This window comes from Ambystoma mexicanum, chromosome 4q (genome assembly GCF_040938575.1).
Source record: "Ambystoma mexicanum isolate Mex_15411 chromosome 4q, UKY_AmexF1_1, whole genome shotgun sequence".
In the NCBI taxonomy this organism is placed as follows: Eukaryota; Metazoa; Chordata; class Amphibia; order Caudata; family Ambystomatidae; genus Ambystoma; species Ambystoma mexicanum.
This window is the reverse complement of record NC_090928.1, coordinates 1,010,267,387-1,010,289,123: the sequence shown is the minus strand read 5'-3', so window position 1 is coordinate 1,010,289,123 and position 21,737 is coordinate 1,010,267,387. Positions and strand designations below refer to the sequence as shown.

Here is a 21,737-nt window from a genome sequence, read left to right as displayed (position 1 = left end):
CTGCACAGTGCTTCTTAGATGGGCGTGTCCTATATAAAACCCCAAATACAATGTATTTAATAGTCATCCTCTTTGGACTAAATCAATATGAGTAGGAAACGTATCATTACATCTGCATTTCAAACTTACAGCTAGTTTGTGGTTAGATGTGATTAATACAGCTCAGTTACCTTTCAAATTAGCCATAGTAAGACAATCATTGTACTTCTCTATTATACATATTGCAAAGACCAAATGAGTCTGACCTTGTGAATGCAGCACCGATGTTACAAAATTGTAATTTGTTTTTACTGGTAGTAATATCTTGAAACCTACATGAAGAGATTTTGATTTTCATTCCTGGAGAAAGAAAACATTTTTTTTAATTTGCATTAGCTGTAAATAAGGTGATTGTTTTTCGGATCTGGCTCATCTGTGCCATTTTAGTGACAGTTGCAAGAAACTAGTGCTAAGTGTCTTATTAGTAGAATATTGGTTTATTGATCAATAAATGTGCACCAGCCCTTAGGTCATGCTCACACTCTTACTGGTAAAGGTATTGTTAATCCATGTCTAAACAGAGCATATGTAACATCTTCCAGTTGTCCTTTCATGCTTATAATCAAACTTTGAAATCGCAAGATATTGAGACATCTATGTGGCTACAGTTCACTTTTTCCTATCTGTAGGCAAAGGCATAGTCACGTAATTTGTGTCAGGTTAATAGTCTGCAGAAGTGGATAAAGTTTACTTTGCTGGATAATTTGATCTGTTAATGTTTAACTGTATTGCCATTTCTGATGGTTTTAAGTCTTGTGTTTATTGAAAAACATGCATAAGGAGATATGACTAAAAGTCTGTGCTGTTGTTGTTGTTTTCTTTTTTGTTAAGCAAGCATTGGTGTTTTGTCAATTTCATGTCAACATCACCTGAAATGCAATGAAGGAAAATTGAATCAATTAATTGATCTGTTGCTGAATATAAACACATTCAAAATGCCACAATGCTGTTTAGTAGAAGCTAACATAAAGCATCTTGAGATATTCCACAACTTTCCTGATACGGCTCTGCTGTCTCATGTGTTGTACTTGAAGTTGGCCCATTATGCAATAGCTTTCCATTTTACCAATTCCAAATTTCTTCTTTTGGATTCATTTGTTCACACATGATCACACGGATTAAGACATTTCCAGAGGTGACTTTATTTTTTCAGGTGATTATCAATTTGTTTGTGTGTGTGTGAGTGTGTGTGTTTTAAAAGTATTTTGGATGATACAAACCTGAGTCCAAACAAAGTCCATCACACTATGTCTTAACCCTCAACTCACTTTGAACCACAGGACACTCTTTAAATATAGCTGTGATGTAGGTGATGTAGGTGATACAATATAAAATTGTGGTGCAGTGTGAGTTAATGTTTATATTGACTGTGGAGTACAATATATTGATTCAAGAAAATCTATTTGAATGCAGGTTTAAATAAATGATATTCAGCAGAGGTTGTAATTGAGATCTAGTCATGCAAAGAGGAACAGTCACCCTCCAGGAAATAAATGCACTTTAGTGACTCAACTATACATATTTCCCATATATGCATGTTTATCTGTTTGAAGTTTTCTTTAGACTATGCTTTATTATTTTTTTGGATTGGCTAACGAAATGAACCTTTCAAATTTACAGAATTATTTACACCAAACATTTAAAATCTCATCGATACAGATTTGCATACTTCTTAAGATTTCCAATTTAAAACACTTCTTAGTACAAGGATATGTAGAAAACATCAGAGTATTCTTTCTATTGGGTTTCTATTGATCTATAAATTCCATCCTCACTGATAAAATTATGCCATTTTTCTTCATTTATATCATTTTTTGTTTTGCAGGCTTCTTTAAAACTATTTCCTTCCATCAGTGGTCACACCTGGAATTAATAGATCAAGAAAATGTACTATAGCTTTCCTAACAACAAACCTTGTACTAGAGAAGATAAGCTGCCATATTTTGTCCCTTTCAATTGGTGTATATAAATAAAATAAATTATCGAAATATAATTTTCATTGAAAACTCAATTCTGGACAATTTACCACTAAGTGTTGCAGTGTTTCTTTTTCCAAAATATTGTTACAGTAGTGACAGAAGTTAATTTCCTTTGGTATTACATTTCTCTAAGCCAAAATGTCTCTTGTATGCCACAAATTTAATCTAAAACGTAGGTATTTATTACTAATTTGTGGCAATGGACATTTCAATAAATAGTCTGACATATGAAGTCCTTTTTAAAATGTGAATGTGTCAAACTTTTTATATAATAGACATTTTTCCCAATTACGTATCCAGTCACATTGATACAATTTTGCTTTGGCTCACATAGGGTTCTCTACCAAAAGAGATTAGGTCATGTCCGCTTCTGACATAGCATTTTACACGCTATACGCGAGGAGAAATCCTACTCGAAATTCAGATCTAATTACATTAACCACCTGAAACAATTGATCAGCTAGCCAGCACTACTTACCCCCGCTATACTGATGATATACTTCCTGGAAAATGTTTAAGATTCTGTAAATGATATACTTCCTGCAAACTGTTTAATTTTCTGTATATAATTTTCTTTATATAATTCTCTGTACCAGTGATACAACTTGTGTATATTGTTAATTATATGGGCAACTACCTAACTATGTAACCTATGCCTCGCATATCCTGTACTGCTGCGCCCTATTACCCCCGGGTCTGGGGCACATTATAAATAATAAAACAAACACTGTCACGCCATTTTAGATGAAATGAATGGGTTGAGACAATCAAATAATGGGCTACAACACTTAGGAGGTTATTTGATTCTAGTCCTAGCAAACACTTTCGAAACAGACTACACGTTCTCCATAAAACATGGACTGACAGGGAAAGTAAACCCAGTTCAAAATGCAAAATCGGCATTGGGGTACAATTTGGCAATCTTAAAACCTTTTCCAAAAACATGCTTCCAGATTGTTCCAGATTTGTTGCTGATTACATAGCATGGATTCAACTCCATATATCAATACTGGGACAACTTTTTGTTCATTAAATAACATTATGTGTTTGTATGAAAATTTCCCATATTTGAAAACTAAAATGCATGCCTGTGAGATCAAGGATGTGAACCTATTGTCCAAATTTCTCAAATAGAATGAGTTAGACATGCAATTTTGTATAGTCCTTCCCAAGTATTTATATTCCGACACAATCATTAGCTCCACATTTTGCAAATTCCATTTATAATTGGAGGCTTGCTTCTTTATGTTTTTTTACATACTAAAATGTGTGTCTTATCTAAGTTCACAGTCAGATTATTTGTTTCAACATACTTTGAAAGATAGTTCAATAAGTTTTGTAATCCCTTGGGAGTCTGAGATAAGAGAACTAGGTCATCAGCATATAGCAACTATGCTATATGCTGGTTCCCATGTTTTGGGGCATCAGATGTAGTAGATAGAAAATATTCTCCAATATCCAAAATGAACAAATTACACAAAATTGAGGCCATTATACAACCCTGTTTCAGGCCATGATAAGTTTTAAATGAGTCTGAGAGTAACCCTTCTGTCATTAAGTGCACCCGCATAATTGTATCAGTATGAAGTTTTATTAGGGCTAATAGAGATGACGGACAACCATAACGTTGTAATTTTACATATAGTTAATTCCTATCTATGGAGTCAAATGCCATCCAGAAATCGAAGAAAGCTATGTTAAGAGGTTGTTTCCGGATCACACTTTATGATTTCAACATGTTTAGAGTAATCATGTTTAGAGCTGTGCCCAGGCCAGTTACAAAACCTGACTGCAATGGGTCTCTTTTAAGATTCATAGCTGACCAATTATTTAGTTCTTTCAAAATGATGCAGCTAAATATCTTGCCTGGGGCGTCTAGCAAGGTAATTGTCCTGTAACTTGCTGGTGTCTCACGATCGCCCTTTTTATATAATGGGATGGTAATAAAGTGTTTCCAAGATTGTGGAATTATTTGAGTCTGATTTATTTTATTAAACATGTTTAATAAAATGTCTGCCCAAATTTTGGGATATTGTTTCAGGGCCAGATTGGACAACCCGTCCGGGCCGGGATCTCTCGACCAACTGGCCTTATATATAAAGTGCAATACATCATCTCTATCAAATTTCAGATGGAAATCTGCAGGCTTGGGAGAGAGATCAACACACGCTGGTTCACAAGACTGGGAATACATGTTTGTATAATGGTCAATCCAGTCTTGTTCCTTGACACAATTTGATTGTAAAGCTGTTTGATGACTAGCTGTAGATTGATTTATAATAGACCAAATTTGCGAGGCATTTTTGCACAATTTTCTTAACATACAGATTCCATCATTTTGGTTGACTGATGATTTTTGACCCCGTAACCAGTTCTTATATTTTGGTTTGGATGTGTGTTAGAGTAATAGCTCTCAGTTCAGATGGAAGTTTTGAGGCGTTACGTTTTTCCTGGTGCAATTGAGTTTTCATTGCTTTGATTTCATAACTAAAAGTGTGCAGGGTGGGCATTTGTTTACTCCAGTGATAAGTGGAATTTGGTTGAAACAGTTGCATAAGAGTAGTATAAACCATGTTATCTTGTCCGCCTCTTGTCTTTAAGTTGATTTAATTGTGAGGCATAATGATCACTAAATTCCTTCAAAGATGCTTCAGTACAAAACAATCTATTACGAGCTGTATTTAAAGTTACCTTGCCATGTATATAGTCACTTTCTGTTTTTCTTAAAAGGCCTTTAGGTGACCATTTCATGTTTAACATGTCGTGATCACTCATATCAGTATGATTGACTTGAAAGTGTGTTATTTGGGACATAAATGCCAGATCTACATAGATGTAGTCTATAATCCCGGCACTAGTTCCTCTACGCCAAGTAGGTCTTGGAGGAATGTCTGATGAAAATGAACCATTTACCTTGATTTAACAAGGTGTAACCACTATGCCAAGCGAGTGCATGTGTGCACTGAGTTTGTCTCTAGACAGTGTAAATTCAAATCGCCCGCTATTATTATGTGACTGATACTGAGGTCACGAGATACAAAATCTAATGTATCATTCATTGCTTCCAGGAACTCATCATCAGATATTCCATCAGGGTTCCAGTATACATTAATACATTAATGAGTGCATGTGATGTCTTATTCCAGTGCAGTTTTATCATTTATATGTAAGGGTTAGACGAGATCCAGTTTTCGGATCGAATAAGCGAGCTCTGCTTGATGGCAATTAGAAGTCCAGAGCTGGGCCTGCCACGCAGAGCATTGTTAGCTGGAACCAAATGTATGTGAAAGTTGTTCCAGGACGGTAGGCGCATAAGCCAAGTTTCCTGAAGCATAACAATGTCATGAGATTCTGGAGTTGAGGTTTTGTTGTTTAACAAGTGTTTAAAACCTCCTTGAGTTCCAGCTAACTAGTGAAAATGCTTCACTCCTCAGATAAGTCAGCTAGTGTTGATTACATCTCTGGCTACAAGTACAGGATCCAATAGATGGTGGTTGTTTTTTGATGATGGAATTTGTCAAATTATTAGAGGGATTTGCTAAATTATTAGATCTATTGTATGTTTGGTTTGGTCCTGCAAGAATGACGAATCCCACATCATAGAGCTGCGATTTGACTGCCCAGATAATGTTTAAAACCACTCTGGAGTTTATCCACAGAACTACAGATGTCCTATTAATCTCGTCAATAAATTCAACCTGCTTGATGTCTATTGTGCCAATGTCATCAAGAGCAGGCATTGCGGTGAAGATTGTCAGAACCAATGTTCGATTCAGGTTGTATTGAATTGCAGGGGCAGGACGACACGTCATAGTGAGAGAGTGTACGGCTGGACGTTTTGTTTTTAAACTCTGCAGCTTTTTAATTGACAATGGGACAAGTTGCAATATCTTAGGCGGCTCACTTGTTGAAGGTCTCCCCTCTAAGACTTGAGAAATTGTCGACTCTATCAATTCTTTTATTTCAGAACCTGTCAAGTATTGAGGTACAGGAATCTTTTAGTTACATGCATTTAATTCTTCATTAGAGTCTATTTCCCGTTTTCTTTTGTCCAATGCTTTGTTTACCATATCCGGATGTAGCCATTGAGTATGTCTAACATTGTGATGGTCGTCCTCTGATGCAGTTGCGATTACAGTTTGCGTTTTCATGTCGCTCAACCACATTTGAGGACATTTCTGTGCCGGCTGGGCAGCCATGTATTCGTCCACTACATGTCTAATCTCACTTCGATGATTAACGGTAAGACCTTTATCTATAGTAGTGTTATCTTTCTGTGAACTGTGTAATAATTTCTTTTTTTTGGAGTCTGCGCAATGAATTGACAGTCCCCTTTGTCAGCGGACGCACCTGTAACCGCTTCCACTAGTGCATCTAGAGGACCATAAGCTGTTACGTTATCATTCTTATTTAGTGGTGCACTATTCTTCTTGTTTTGCGCCTGGAGCATATATTTCTTGGTTATCACTTTCGAAGCAAGGACAGCTACCGTTATAGGTTGATGTAACTGTTTAATAAATTGTTTGGTCTGCGAGGAAGAGTTTGTTTAAATTTGTTTTATATTTTGTGATATTTTCTTCCGGGCGACCTTTGATCTTTTCACATTGAGTTTTACAGCCTCTACATGTGCACTCCCTGTAGAAAACAAAGAATAGTTTGGTTTTACCAGTGATGTACTTTCTGCAGTTGTTTTTTTCCAGTTAGTTTCTGATTGTTTATTTTTGTGTTCATAGAAGTTAAATCAGTTATGACCTCAGGGATATAAGGCACTGACAATGTAACTTGCTTACATATATTACACTCTATCTCTTGTAACTCTGTTTGGGAAGAGACCAAAACTATGGATTACTTATTACAAGTGAGAGTATTAGAAGGCTCAAAGTTTTGGAAATTGTCTGCTGCCAAAGCAGAATTTGATTGATTTGGTCTGTTGAGATAGTTTGTTGTGTGATGACTCGAAGAGCTTTGCCATTGAATGGATGGCAGAGTTCAGTGAATTTAATGCAATCTCAATTAATCCATTTACTGATTCTCGTTACCAGTCGATTCGGAATTGGGGTTCTTTTGCTGCGGTTTTTGAGGGGTCGGGGCGGCAAAGGACAGTGCAAAGACAGAATTAGAGTGACTGGTGTCAAGAAATAAATCAGGCGATCTCGAAAGATTTTCAGAAAGCATATGAGAAGAAAAACATGACTCATCCGAATCATTGTCAATCAAGGCTGGTTCTGTTGGAGCATTAGCTCTTTGTTTTTCTACAGTTGCAGCTGGGGGAGCAGTTAAAACATTGCGGAGTAAAACGATGTCTGTAAGAGACATGTTCTCATTTGCAAAGGTGGTGAGAGGAGATTTAGGGTCACTTCTTACCAGTGCATTTCGTGCAGCACAAGCAGCAGGATCTTGTTTTTCTTTCAAATCGGCATTAGGAGTACCCACAGATTTATTTCCTGTATGTTCCAGTGCGGGAATTTTATCTGTGCATGTTGATGTTGGTAAAAACGGGGTTCTTTTATCTATCGCAGGAGTTCCAGAGTGATTTGAGTCATGATAAAAAGAGCGGATGTCCTTTTGCTTTACGATTTTGTTTGTTGGGCATGTGCTGAGTTTGTTTTTCCTTGAGAAAGGCGTTGAACATCTCCGGCTTCTCTTCCGCGTGCAGTCCGACGTATTTGTTAGTATTGTTATGTCGGAATTCAAGCACGCTGAAGTGATTGGAAGCATGCCAGATTTCAACAAAAATAGGCATTGTTTCATTTCAAATTTCCTGCTGAGGAGATCTTTATTAAAGATTACCCACCTAGAAACTGCAAATTACTGGGAAGCACCACTCGTATTCGCAAAGACGCAACATGTGCGGCAAAGCGGCCAAGCGGTACTTACAGGTACTTGCTTCGGTGCACACGCGTTCAAGATTTTATATTCATGGCTCCCAGAGGGCATGACAAGCCGGGTGGTAAGCCTGAAACAAACAAACAAAAGTATGGGTATTCTTGAATCCAGCACAGTTTGCAAGTTGAGTATATGCAAAGTTTACCATATGGGTAAAGCAGTGCCCAAAAGCAGTCTACAGTAAACGTAGATGCAGCAGTCCTTGATTCAAGTTTCTGGAGCACGGCAGGAACGTGGCCAAATGGTACTTACAGGTACTTGCTTTGGTGAACGCCGCATTTTATGCATTTTACATATGAGAGCACCTAATGAAAATTTTGTTTTGATTCATTGTGAATTATTTGGACTATATTTTGTTTTCTTAGACTTCTTATAAAATCATCTCACAGGATGACTGTACATAGGGCTCTTGGATTGCCACCAACTGCAGTCTGATTTCTGAACCAAAGCATTAACTTTCAAATGAAGCCCTTCAAACACCCATACATAGGATTTCAAATACTCTGAGACCATGTTTTTATAAATACGTGTTTTAAAGAAAAAAGCTGCTAATAGTGCGTTTTTGATATGACTACTTTCCTTTTATTTCAGGATTATGTGCTATAGTACTGTCTCGCTGTTCCATTAAAGTATATCAGGGGTCCATAAGAAGTAATACATTTGAGAAATTTTAATTCATTCTACACCAATGCAGACACAATGGTTGTGCATGCACAAATGTTAAGAATCTAATTTGGTAATTATAATTAGTTTCACTAAATTGCATTGTGAGTTCTGAATGGCAAAATAATATAATGATCATTTACAGCCTCTTGAGTTTCTTTGCAGCCAAGAAACCTCCCCTACATCTAACACCTCTAGCGGTAGCTGGTAAAAGTTCAGACGATGACTGGATTAGCCCTTTGTGGTTGCTCCTTAAACTGATCAGAGAGAGCACTTTAGTTCGCTTTAGTCAATGTAAGTGTATGTGCTATGTAAATATATCCATATACACAATTTAGAAAATTAATCTAGTACTTGAGTACTAACATTTAGGAACAAAAACAATAGAATTCAGTGAAAATGTTTCTTAAACTCAATTAAAATTGTTTATATTTTCTGTTGAAAGGATATAGACACATGTTACTGCTGCTGTGGAGAGCAAGATTCAGTTGACTGACATGATACTTTTCCAGAACTGTTCAGAAGAAGATGGCTTTAACAAATACACAAAATGCTCTAAACGATGCACTCTATTGTTAGGAAAATTACTACAACACAAAAGTATTTGGCCCAGAGTCTCTACTGTAGACAAATCATTAGAAAACCTGCAAATACATTGGGCATGTGTCCAGTTCTTTCTGGAACCTACCATTTCCAAAGTTGGACAGAGATTAAATTGCATACTCAGATATGTTGCTCTCTACCTTTTTCCTGGAAATTGTATTGATAAGGTGGTATACTACCTATCTTTATTTCTGGATTAGCAATTGCTTGAGATCATTTTATATTTATGTGTTATACCACAAGTATTGATGCATTTGCAAATTCCACAATGCTTTTTTTTAGTTTTTAACAGTTTTTCCAGGAAGAAAGGCAAGTCCACCTCCACATCATCCAGGAAACCATTACAACTTGAGTCAAATTTTGAAAGGGCCTTTGATCCGTTTTGATCCAAAATACAATGTAGATCTTCATATAAGATGTTCTCAATAGAACATAATATCTTTGTTTATAAAGCTTGCTATCTCACATACGCCACAAGCGATGTTAGCCCTAATTCGTAATGGATGATGCTAACTGGTACTCCTTGGGGAAGATGTTACACTCTTCTCCAAATTGTGCCCTCTAATGAACTCAGAAATCACCCATCAGATATTAATGTGACTTCCTAACCATACAACAAACCACAGATCACTTTCTGCTTGTATAGATTTGGTACGACGTCCTTTCATCGCAGGATGTTTTTTCGCAGGTTTTTTTTCCATGAATTTTTTGGGGAACAAAATCCTATCAATTTTTTTTAGGGGGGTTAGTAAATTATATATATATATGGGGTGTGGGTGTTTGGGAATAAATACAAATGAAAGAAAATGGGGGTGTGAGGGGAGACCCTCCAAAAATAATTGTAAAACAATTTGATGGTTTTGCCGTAAAAAAAAAAATTGCGGTAAAAAACCCAGCGAAAAAACATCCTGCGATGAAATGACATGGAACCATAGATTTATATATGAGAATCTGGCATACTTATTATGTATTATGTGAGAATCCTACAAATATACTATGGGCCTCATTCCGAGTATGGTGGTAGCCATGGAGCAATTAGCTCCATGGCTGCCTCCCATACCGGTACCGCCTCTGGCTTGGTGCAATGGGGAGCTTGGAGGGACCGGTAAGTCCCCATTGACAAAACCATTCCCCATTCCCATTTCAGCCCCCATAGGGCTCAATGGGAATGGGGAAGGAGCAAATAACAGTAACGCAAATTGTGGTACGGTTATTGGCTCCAAAGTCCCTTAACGGGCCCCGTCCACAACGCCTGGTCAGACCAGGCGTCAAAGGAGGGACCTGCTAAGGGACCTCGGAATTGGGCGCAAAGTGTTTACCGGCACCGGTGTCTTTACCAGTGCCGGTAATCCCTTTGCGCCCAACTCGGAATGAGGCCCTATGTATTTTTTTCATTTGATCAATGACCATAGGAATCTTTAGTCATAAGCGTTCTTCCACAGCATTTACTTTAGGACGCTTATATAGTGGGAGCCCCAAGTAGATAATATGATTAGTAGTCTCTAAGTACTCACCATCCAAATACCAAACAAACTTTGGATTATGTTTTAAGAAGAATTACATAATTCAGCACCCAGATCATGAGCGAGGAGAAAGCTTGACAATTTAGTCAAAGCAGGTTGCAGTCCTACTGCAGTCCTACTGGTGTGTAGTCAAAGGTAACTATGTCATCTGCATATTGTAACCATTGCAGATGAATGTGACCAATCCTAGGAGGAAAGGAACCTTAAACGATCGCCTAAATCTGAGATATAGATTTTAAACAGAGTTAGTGTTACGCTCACCTGGTCTCTGCAGAGGTGTTGGGGCATGGTGGCAGCCCTCCCGGGGTGAGGTCGCTCAGGACCGACTTCACCCTCTGCGCTTATGTGGTGACTGGTGGTAATAGGTGATGCTGCTTGGGACTGCTCCTGTTGATTAGTTTTGGTGAGCACTCCGTCCTGCTTCTGGCAGGGGTGCTTGTATGATCTGGACCGAGTTCCTTCACTGGTCCCTTGCACATGGTAATCCAGTCCTGCTGCGACTAAGCCACTATACATCAGGTAAGTGTTCCTGTTTGCCTTTGTCTTTCCTCGTCTGTTTTTGTTGTATTGTAAAATCTGTTGTCTTGTATTGCTGTCTGTCCCACTTTTGATGTTTGCTCTTTTGCTTTCTTCCCTTGCAGGTGATGTTGCCAGCCCGGCAGAAGCTGCGGAGCTCAAGGCGACAGCCGGAGGGAATGAGGAACGAAGCTTCAGTGGGACAGTAGCTGGTAAATTGTTAACTAGGGGGCGCGCGGGGTTCAAATGCGGCGAGGCCCTAGGACGGATGTTCTAACCTTGTCTTTCTTCTTCACAGTGTCCAAGTTAATGAATGTGGGGTGCGGTGCTGCAGAGTTGGGATCAAGTTCATTGGATGTCAATAGATGAGTCTGCAGATAAAGCGATGAAGCACCAGTTTCCTGGAGGTGAGTATGCAGGAGAACCTCTGGTTTCAAAGGTAAGTAAACTGGTCCAAGTGACGGTGAGCACCACGTTGCACGCGAGTGCACAGTAATGTGAAGCACCGGCCTTAATGATGGAGCAGCATATAGCTGAGCTTCTTAAGCCACGCCCACCAGGTTCAGCCCGCCTGCCACACCTTGCAACACCCGATGAGTCAGCACATGAGGATGTTCTCTGTAATAAAGGCTTTCAGCTCCTGGAAAGTTCTTGTAAAATTAAAGTACTCCTGCACTGAAATAAAGTAAAATCACTCCTGCACTGAAATAAAGTGTTCCTGCTCATAGCTCTATATGAGCCTGGTGCAAAAGGACTGAATCCATCCCGGGCCCCTGTGTTTATAAGTCCCAAATGGACATAAGTGAGTCAAGTGATCCATTGCCCCCATCACTAGATGGTGTGGTCTTTGTGTTCTGGGGTCTGTGGCCATGACAACTAGAGCTAATACACATCCCTGGCTTTAACCAAAATGAGTTTTAATCATGTTTGAAAGGAGCCCATCATGATTCAATCTAACTTGCAAATAAGTATCATAATGGAGTAAGATCAAATGTTTAACAAGGCCATGGAGAGCCCACCTTTCTAGCTTTTGTCAGAATTTTTCTCTATTGACACTATCAAAAGCTTTAGTTAAATGTATGCTTGCAAAGTAAATAGATTGGATATTGGCCTTGGAGACTATCCTAGTGTGGCTCACTAGGCCCAAACGCTGTATACATGCATTCATAGTGAGGGTCATGCATTGGGTTTCCAATGCATAACCACATTTAGCGGTTGCATGAAGTGCCCTCAAGACCTATGTTGCAGCCACTACCCCACTCCCAATGTACTCTCCTCTGGTAGAGTGCAAGACATATCTGCCAGCATGTCTGGAGATTCTTATGATATAGAATGTTGCACAATGAGACACATAGCCACAGTCATTGGGGCCAGCCACATGTATCTATCCTCTTTTGACTCCTTTCCCTCCACTTCAGGAAATATTGACTGTGCATCTATACGGGAACATTGGCCGTCATTGCCTGTTTTAGCATGAAGGCACACATTGCCTGATTTTCATGGTGGTGGGTGAGCCACAGAGAGATGGCAAGAGACTGAAAACAACTCTGAGGCAACTGAAAGGATGTAGCTGTCATGCATTAAGAAGACCCTGTGAATTATTTGCAGCACTCATGTAGCAGAGAGAACCTGAAACATTCTGGTGTTGGTGGCTCTCAGTAGTGAAAACATTAGGCTCAACTCTAGCTGCACACAATTATAATATGTGGCCAGACCATTCGGTATCCAAAATATATGTTCCAATGGGGGTGACGAGGAACATTGAAATCAACCATACTCATGACAGACAAATTGATAGGGAATTTGGTTGTCCATATAAAATACCCAGAGACATCTGTTACAATTTGAGACGGCTGAACAATATATCTAATACCCATGCTGGTCATTAATAATCCTAAACTAGAAAAACAGAATAGGTTTAATAAGGGCATACAGCAATGTTTGCATACAAGAAACCAATAAATCAGGCATTGCACCTGGCAAAAACAGATTTTCACTAGATCAAGAACAATCTAGTGGAAACCTCTCAGAAGGATAGATCTGGGTCAACGTGCTCACCTTTGAAGCAAGAGCTCACGGAGCACCACAGGTTTGATCCCCGGGTCCGCGCTTAGAAACCTCTGGGTATTAAGCACGCTATTAATAACTTATCATATCATATCAAATATGCCCTACGCCCTACCCATGCATTGTTTGGAGATGCAAAATCTGACAACACATCAGCGTTGTATCTACCATAGCAACCCTGCAGAACAAAACAATTCATATATCTGGGACATTCAACTGCAAATCATCCAATGTTGTACACCTCAGCAATTGCAAGAAATGGCCAAAAGCATGGTATCTAGATGAATACACCCCCTTCAGTCACGCACCCCAGTGAGTCACCACTTCACACAGGATAGGCACAGACTGCAGGATCCATTGGTGATTGTGTTGAAAGGTGGCCACACACAGGACATATTTGGGAGATCATGCACCAGATGATGCTCAAACTAAAAACAAGTTTAAACATAGACATAGAATGTACCATACAATATGCCAGACATTGAGGATAGTGCATGCTAGGCAATCACACCAACAGCCCAAGAAGAAAACCTGCCAGTGCCACCTATCACACCAACAACTGGGGCACATCAATATTCAGATTCCCAGGTGGGGGAGGACTCCAGACATCAACAACGGAGTTCACATTGTTGTCACCCAATATCGAGTTTTAGGCAAACTAAAAGAACATTGGACTTTGCACCATTCAAACACTGGCCGCGTATGTTTCATTTAGCACATTGTATGTAAACAAGTAATGCATGAGACACGCCAAAGTTTTATTGGCCATTTGGCACATATGCTGTAATGGTCATATTAAATGCAGTTATTCAGCTTAAGGAAATGTATTGAATCAATAGACAGCCCTGGCACTGCATTTAAATATGGTAGTGTGCTGAGTGGTGTAAAGGGGGACATCACATTCACTGTATATTTATTACAGGGAGATGAAACAATTGTTTTTTCTAGAGTAAAAATCTGAAGGTTGGTTGCTTTAAACTCTCAGACTTATTGGGCCCATGGTACTGTTGCTTGTGCTAGTTTTGTGATCTCAATAAATAGTGTTCCAATCAAACCCCTTTGAAAGAGAATTGCTAAAAATAAATTACTTTTATTAGTAACAATTTTCAGTATGACATTTCGATTTAAATCTAGACCGGCTGCTTATCACATTCTTGTGATAAACCTATAGCCAGTGTATCAACATAAAGCACACTCCAAATCTATAACAATCAGTAAATATAATAAACAAAATTTAACTTGAAAATACAAAATATTATACAGCTTGCAAAAAGGAGTCAAAAACAACAGAAGACAGAAAGTCAAAATAAAGATAAAAACGCTCAATTTATATCTACCCCAAATGAATCTGAATAAGCACAGAGATCATTTGACACAGAGTGCTTACACAGAGGGGGATTTGGCTCTTTGTGATATCATGAAAGAAAAAATCAATTTGATATGTTTGACATTTTTAATGCTAGAGCAACTCATACCAATACTGTAGATTCTCTTATTAAACCGATGGGGGATGACCTTACCAAATCAGTAAGCAATGGGACAGTCATGACAGAGAGGAAGAAGAGCTCTGGGGGGGAGCTTGGGGGCATTTCGGTACCTGTTAGGAGTCAGGTTGGTATTACGGTAAACACGGGCCTAGGTAATACTGATTGGAAGGTCTGCTCAGAAATGACTGGCATTGCCTCTAATTTAAAGGCTACTACAAACTATCTATCTGAGCAACAGGGTGGTTGTATGGTAAATATGGGACTAGGCTCCACTGATTGGAAGGTCCTTTCGGGACTGACTGGTAATGCCTCTAAATCAAAGGTTACCACCAATAATTAATCGGAGCATGACATATGTTCCTCTGGCATACCCAAAGATATAGCAACTGGGCAGGCTCCTAAGGATGACAAGTTATATCACTCAATAATAAAGGTCCTGAAAGAAAGGCACTCACAAGAAGCAATACAACTCCTGGCTGGGCAATCACTTGACAATAAGACTGTGGGGTCCTACGAGGAGTATTGTGCTGACTTGGGTAGAGGTAAGCAGGTCATTAATCCTCCGAATGTGGGTAATCAGGGTGGGGGAATGGAGCAATTTCAGGAAGTAAGGGTGCCTGATCTAAAGTACCCGGTACGTCCTGATTTACCTGCGCTTATACTGACTACCTTATTTAATGATTCTGGCAATATATCTTTAAACAGGCCCTACATATTATCCTTACGGAGTCAAATTAAGGACTGAAGCCGGATTGCTTCTGCAGACATAGAGCTAGTAGACTACATACATAGGCATAGATTAGACTATGTACGACTGGTGATTCCATCACCACTGGTTAGAAATCTGCTACTAAAAGAGGCAGAGCAGTTACAATGCAGAGGCTTCGATATCTTCGAATTTGTTCATACTTTGCCAGATAATCATAGGCTGCAGACTAATAATACTTATGTGAAGGACTCTCCTTCGCAGTCTGTGGCCAAAGAAAGGCAGATATCTGACGACAATTTGGAAAAACAGGACTGGCGGCGGTTAGCCTTGTCGCTACAAGAATCTATTGATTCCCTTAAACAACTGGGGAAGTCCCTCTAGCTTGTTTCAAAATTGCTCAGCTGGAACTCGAGAGGATCATGTAACCTGTTAGAGAATGTGAAACTAATGAAGGAACTGTCACACTGTGACTTTGTTTTCATGCAAGAATCCTGGTCAAGGGTGCATTTATGTTGGGAGGGTTTTACTGTTTCTTCATTATGTGCACAGGGAGGTAGGGTAGGGCGTCCTAAGGTTGGTCTCATCATTGCTGTAAAGAATGACATAAATCCGAGAATTACTGGGGAATGGTCTTTTTCTTACCACTTACCGTACATTCTGAGGTTTAACACAGCTGATACTGCTTTTTTGTTTATTAATGTTTACTGGAATCCCGCCGAATATCCAGACCATCAACTCTGGGAAGAATTATACAAACTTGGCCACTAATAGATACTTGGTTGGAAGCAAATCCAGGTGGGCACATTGTAATTGCAGGGGATTTGAATGAAGACTGTCTGGATGACCCTTTAATTGGTGATCTTCACATTTCTAATCTTGTTTTTTTAGCCTCATCAGGAGGTAACTCAAAGTTGTGGGGCAGGATTTGGTCACATTTTGCAGAGGTTTGGGGATTAGAAATGTTTATAAACTATCTCCCTAATTGGAAAGCCAGAGGCTGTAAATCCATCATTGATTATATCTTTTGTTCTGTGGGCCTCTCCAATTGTACGTGGAAGTTTGATACTATTGAAAATAACTTAGTGACCATTGTATGCTCACAATTGAAATTCACTCTTTGGTTCAACAATTTGCAAAAAGGACCTACAAATATGGCCTGGTAACGAATTGTGTCGGTAACAGAATAAGATGGTCTGAGAAAAAAAATGCTAGTTTTACCGCCACTATGATCAAAGATCATGAAAGTTTCTCATATTACCAGCGAGCGGATCAATATTCGTCCATTAAGTTTACAGACTACATTAGTAGATCTCTCATTAAAATGGAGGAGTCCTTTAGTTGTAAGACGTCTACTAGGACCCCGAAGTCCCATAGATTTGACAGGGAAGTGTGGGAGTGTTAACGCCAGATGAGGAAGGATATCAGAAATATTACTAAAGCAGGGTACTCTATTCTCTGTACGGCTGTCATGAAGAAGAAACTTAGACAGAGCTATAAAAACTGGTCAATTCAACATGGTAGTCTTAGATCCCAGCGAGATGGTGAAGAGATGTTAAAAGCTTTGCGAGGATTTAACTCCGCTAACTTCTGGAATCTAATCAATCATATGGATAAGAGTCAGAAAGAGGTACTCCTTAACCCTATAAACGAAAATATGTGGTTGAGACACTTTGCTAATTTGTATGGTACCAAATGTAGTGAGGCTTTGGTAACTCCGAAAAGTAAACTTCCATGGCTATTGGACTATACTGAGAGGGACATTGCAGACTTAATTCTTGAATCTAAAAACTCAGGTGCACCCGGACCGAACAATTTATCAAATAAAATTTTTAAGATGGACACAGATATTTGGGCCAAAATGTTGTTTGTCTTGTTTGATAACATTCAAATTACTAAAATTATGCCGCAATCATGGAGGGTGTCAATAATTCTCCCTATTTTTAAGAAGGGCTCTCAACAATGTCCCTCCAGTCATAGGCCTATTGCCATTGCACTCCCGGAGTCCAAATTGTTTTCATCACTGGTGTGAAGAGATATCCAGAACTGGATCCAAGAAAATCAAATCCTTGACTTGAGACAAATTGGATTTAGGAAAAATATGGGTACTGATTGCGGTGGTCTGATGATAAATAGTCTAAGAGCTAAATCCATGAAGAAGGGTGCTAGGTCGACCTTTGTAGCATCTATGGATTTAAGCTCAGCTTTTGAACTTGTTGACAGAGCTACTCTGTGGGAGATATTAAGAAACCTGAAAATGCCACTGATTCTCCTGGATATAATAAAGCCATTTATTCCGACACTGGAAGCTTTTGAGGACTTTATTAGTGGACTCTCGCTTAAAATTAATCCATCTAAAATGATGATAGTTTGCCTTGGAAGAGTTAATAAGTAAGAGAGTGCATATACTTGGATGTGTGGTAACAACAGATTAAAAGAAAAGCCTTTATTTAAATATTTGGGTTTTGTAATATCAGGTATGAATTCAAGATCCTTATTTAAGACACAACTAAAATTAAAGTTGGATAACGCCATTCGGCAAATGCGTGCCCTTGAAATCAAATTTGGTAAATTTACAATGGTTCCTCTTAGGGAATTTTATCTGAAAAAAATCATTTCCTGCTTAATCTATGTTGTGGAATTTCAACTGATGTATCGGGAGGTAGATTTGTCATACATTGAGAGTTACATTTGGAAATCCGTTCTCTACTTTCTTCCGAAATGTATACCAGTGGAACTAATAAAATATGAATGCAGTTTAAATTCCCTCAATGAATGTGCAAGATGGAAAATATTTGGGTTTTGTGGAGGAAGTGTAATTTCAGAACTGAAAGGTCTCTGTACTCATGAGCTGGGCAGGACACAGAAAATCCATTTACTCAAGTCCTAAATGCTGAGATTGTAAACACTCTGAAAATTATAGGTATGTCAGCAATTACTTTAATGAACAAACCATTGCGTGTCAAAGAACGTGTCATGGGCTTTGATTGGTTAAACACTAAAAACAAAATTGTAGAATCCTCTTTGTATCATCAAGTCTGCTCAAATTACAAATGGTATCCGGCTATGGAAAGATACTTACTAAAATATCCCAACAAACAAATAATTCAAAATGACTATATGCGTTTTAGGTTTAATGTCATTCCAACAAACCAAATTAATGCTATCAGAAATAGTCATTCTGATGCTTGGAGGTGGTGTAGATTTTGTTGAGTTGAAGGGACAGTTGAATCTTTGCAAAATATTTTACTGGTATGTCTGGCACTGAAGCTCAAAAGGATTATTTACTTTGCACAATATGTACAAAATACTGTCAATGTTAACAGGGCATTTATCTGGATGAGATTGCTGCATAATTGTGAAGCTAATCTAAACATCAGAGTGGTTACTTATTTCAGGAATGTTTGTGCTCTTTTTTAGTTGATGTAAAATTTTCTGCTTATCAATAATGTGTTTGGGTATAAAAATTAGGCGATATGATTTTGTTTTCATGTGATTTTAAATAGAGGTTGATGTATATTGATTTTGGTGCTGATGTATATAGGTTGCTATGGCTGAGTGTATAAAATACAAAAGAATTGGTTTTATTTTTGGTAAAGGTTTATATAAACCAAAACAATAAAGGTAAAATATCCCCAAATTACTCTTAGTCAAAACAGACACCATATTTGGCAGCTCACACATGCAGCCAGATAAGGGAAATGTCCAAATGCAGCTATTTAAAGTGCATAGCACATTGCACAATTCTACACTAGGCATTAAGCTAGCATATTGTATTTTCAAATTTTGCACTAGGTATAGTTGAATGTCAGACCTTTTCTTGTACTTTGAGTAAAGTGAACCAGCACATATAAACCTGTGAATGTTTGATTTGACTAAATCTGTATTTTATTTAGCAACACCATAGATGGATCGCAATATAATGTCTGCGGTAGAAAGTTTACAAGGCAAATATAGCAATGCTCATTAAACTCAATGATTCAATAAAATGCACATATAAGTGTCTCAGTTTTCCCAACATGCTTCAGAGTATGCCTCACAAATGACCCCATAACTTAATCTTATTTCGAAGCTGGCAAGGAAACCTCTCAATTCAGGTTATCTACACAAATCTACATTAAAATCTCCCAGACTCCGAAAGTCAATCATAAAGTCCAACACAGACTCCACTATCCAACTTCTGGTAGTAGATCAAGCCTACAGTGTTTGCAATTTGTAATCCCCTCTTAGTGGAAGACATTACCGCTACACAATCATCCAATCACATGCCCAGAAAGCATCGTTAGGGAACATATCATTACTTTGTCTCCCACAATTGCACAATCCTACAATACTTCACTAGAACGAGGCTGAATACTTGATGTATTGAAACAGAAAAGTATGGTTTACTATGAAAAAAAAGCCAAATGCTGACATGCCAGACCTGGTAAACCATAAACACATCCCACAGGTGCCTTTTCTACAATCAGTCTGAAAGCAGGCACCACATCATCATGTCTGGATATTGGGGACACGTTACTCAATAGACAAATTGCCTTCTGTCCTCATTCTTTTTGACTTGTCCATCAGGTATGATAAAGTTGACCATGATATGATGATTCATCAACAGCAACGCGCCATAGGCACATGGGGAACTGTGCACAGCTGGTAAACCGCTTTCCTGCAAGAAATCATGTAAACACTGGGTACATCTTTTAATCCACACAAACCGCATATTCCTTAATCGAATGTGCCTTTCTACCTCAAGCTGGAACATGGACATGACACCTTTTATAACAATCAATGAGAGGACTGCATACATATTTAAACTCTACAATAATGAAACTCACACTGCATTCAGGTTCGTTAGAACCAAAAGGGGACTTTGGACAAGGCCTTGTTAACTAAGCGAAATGTATGCCTGGATAATCATCATGAAAAAAGGCTTGAATGGCATGAAGTTAAAAATTCGGGCCCTCTTACAATTGTCATGGCCTAAAGCATGGGCAGATCCCTCCACTAGACACAAGTGAACGAGACCAAACACTTTTGGAGTGATCTTTCACACAACTAGCATCCCCCCTGCAAGGCCTCTGTCCAGTTACACCTACTGGAAAAAAGATTGTCCCTTACTAGATCCACTGCAGAAGCTGGAACACTATTATGATATGCTGCGAGTATTGCAATAACCTATAACATATCGAACCTAGAACACGTTCGCCCCCAGAGGGGTATCTTGGCACTATTGACCGATTACAAATGTTTATTGTTAACCAACTCAATGGTATTCATTGTATCGTTGTCAGAAGGATGGCGTACTGAGAAGTCATATATACTGCACTATCCATGAAAGTGATGAACCAAGTGGAATTAATACAAAATGGATCGGCAAGAATGACACTAGCCTGCATTTATAGACGACACCACACCAGTATTCAAATCTTTACATTAACTCCCAGTGCAGCAAATGATTACGGCCAAGACATTATAATTCACGGACAAAAACCTGATTTTACTTACGTTTTACTGGAGGACCTAAATAATTCAGGAACATCACCTAGAAGTCTAGAAATCTCTAAACATTGAAAATTTTCTCCAATTGATGGACCAACATTCTCTGCAGTAAGGCACCCTCCATAAACACAACTGGAATGAAACCCTGCCGTACCCCGCGCTCCACTGTACCCCCTACACTGTCACCCTACCTCTGTAACTTACCTCCCTTTACTCCTAAAAGAAGTGACGTGCCCAGGAAGCTGCGCATTTCAAATCCCCTAAAATTAAATAAAACTATGGCGGCCGTGTGCTTGACTTCTTACGAGATATATATATTAATAAGTGAGATCTGTTTTCTTTTTAGTTTAAGGATTATCTTATATAACAAATACTCAGTGAGTGAAACACTCACTGCACAGATCCCGTCACTTTGCCCGTTTGACGTCAATGAAATGAGTACGATTCACTTGGGTATAAGACATGTTATTACAGAGCTTAAAAGCGAGAGGAATCTGGCAAGAAACAGCAAATGAACATATGACCCTGTAGCATCAGCACAGCAGAGAAGCAGGTGGAACCCCACGCATATCAAGATACCGTTTAATGGCCTTGTGCACTGTTACAGAACTGGGGCTGTGAATGTTAAAAAGATGCACCGGCAGAAAAGATTATTTAACGCGTAATTCATAAACCTTCCCATCGGTACACAGTTGGCATCCTTTTAAAGTTAATCAAGCTGACCGTGCAAACCAACCGTGGATGGCATTCTGTACGCTGCAGAAAAAAGACCTAA

General features: G+C 38.8%; 1 protein-coding gene across 1 annotated transcript in view; it reads left to right on the top strand.

The window, feature by feature from the left end:
- USH2A (usherin) overlaps positions 1-21,737 on the top strand; it is a 4,817,015-nt gene that overhangs the window by 79,244 nt on the left and 4,716,034 nt on the right. The window lies entirely within an intron of this gene.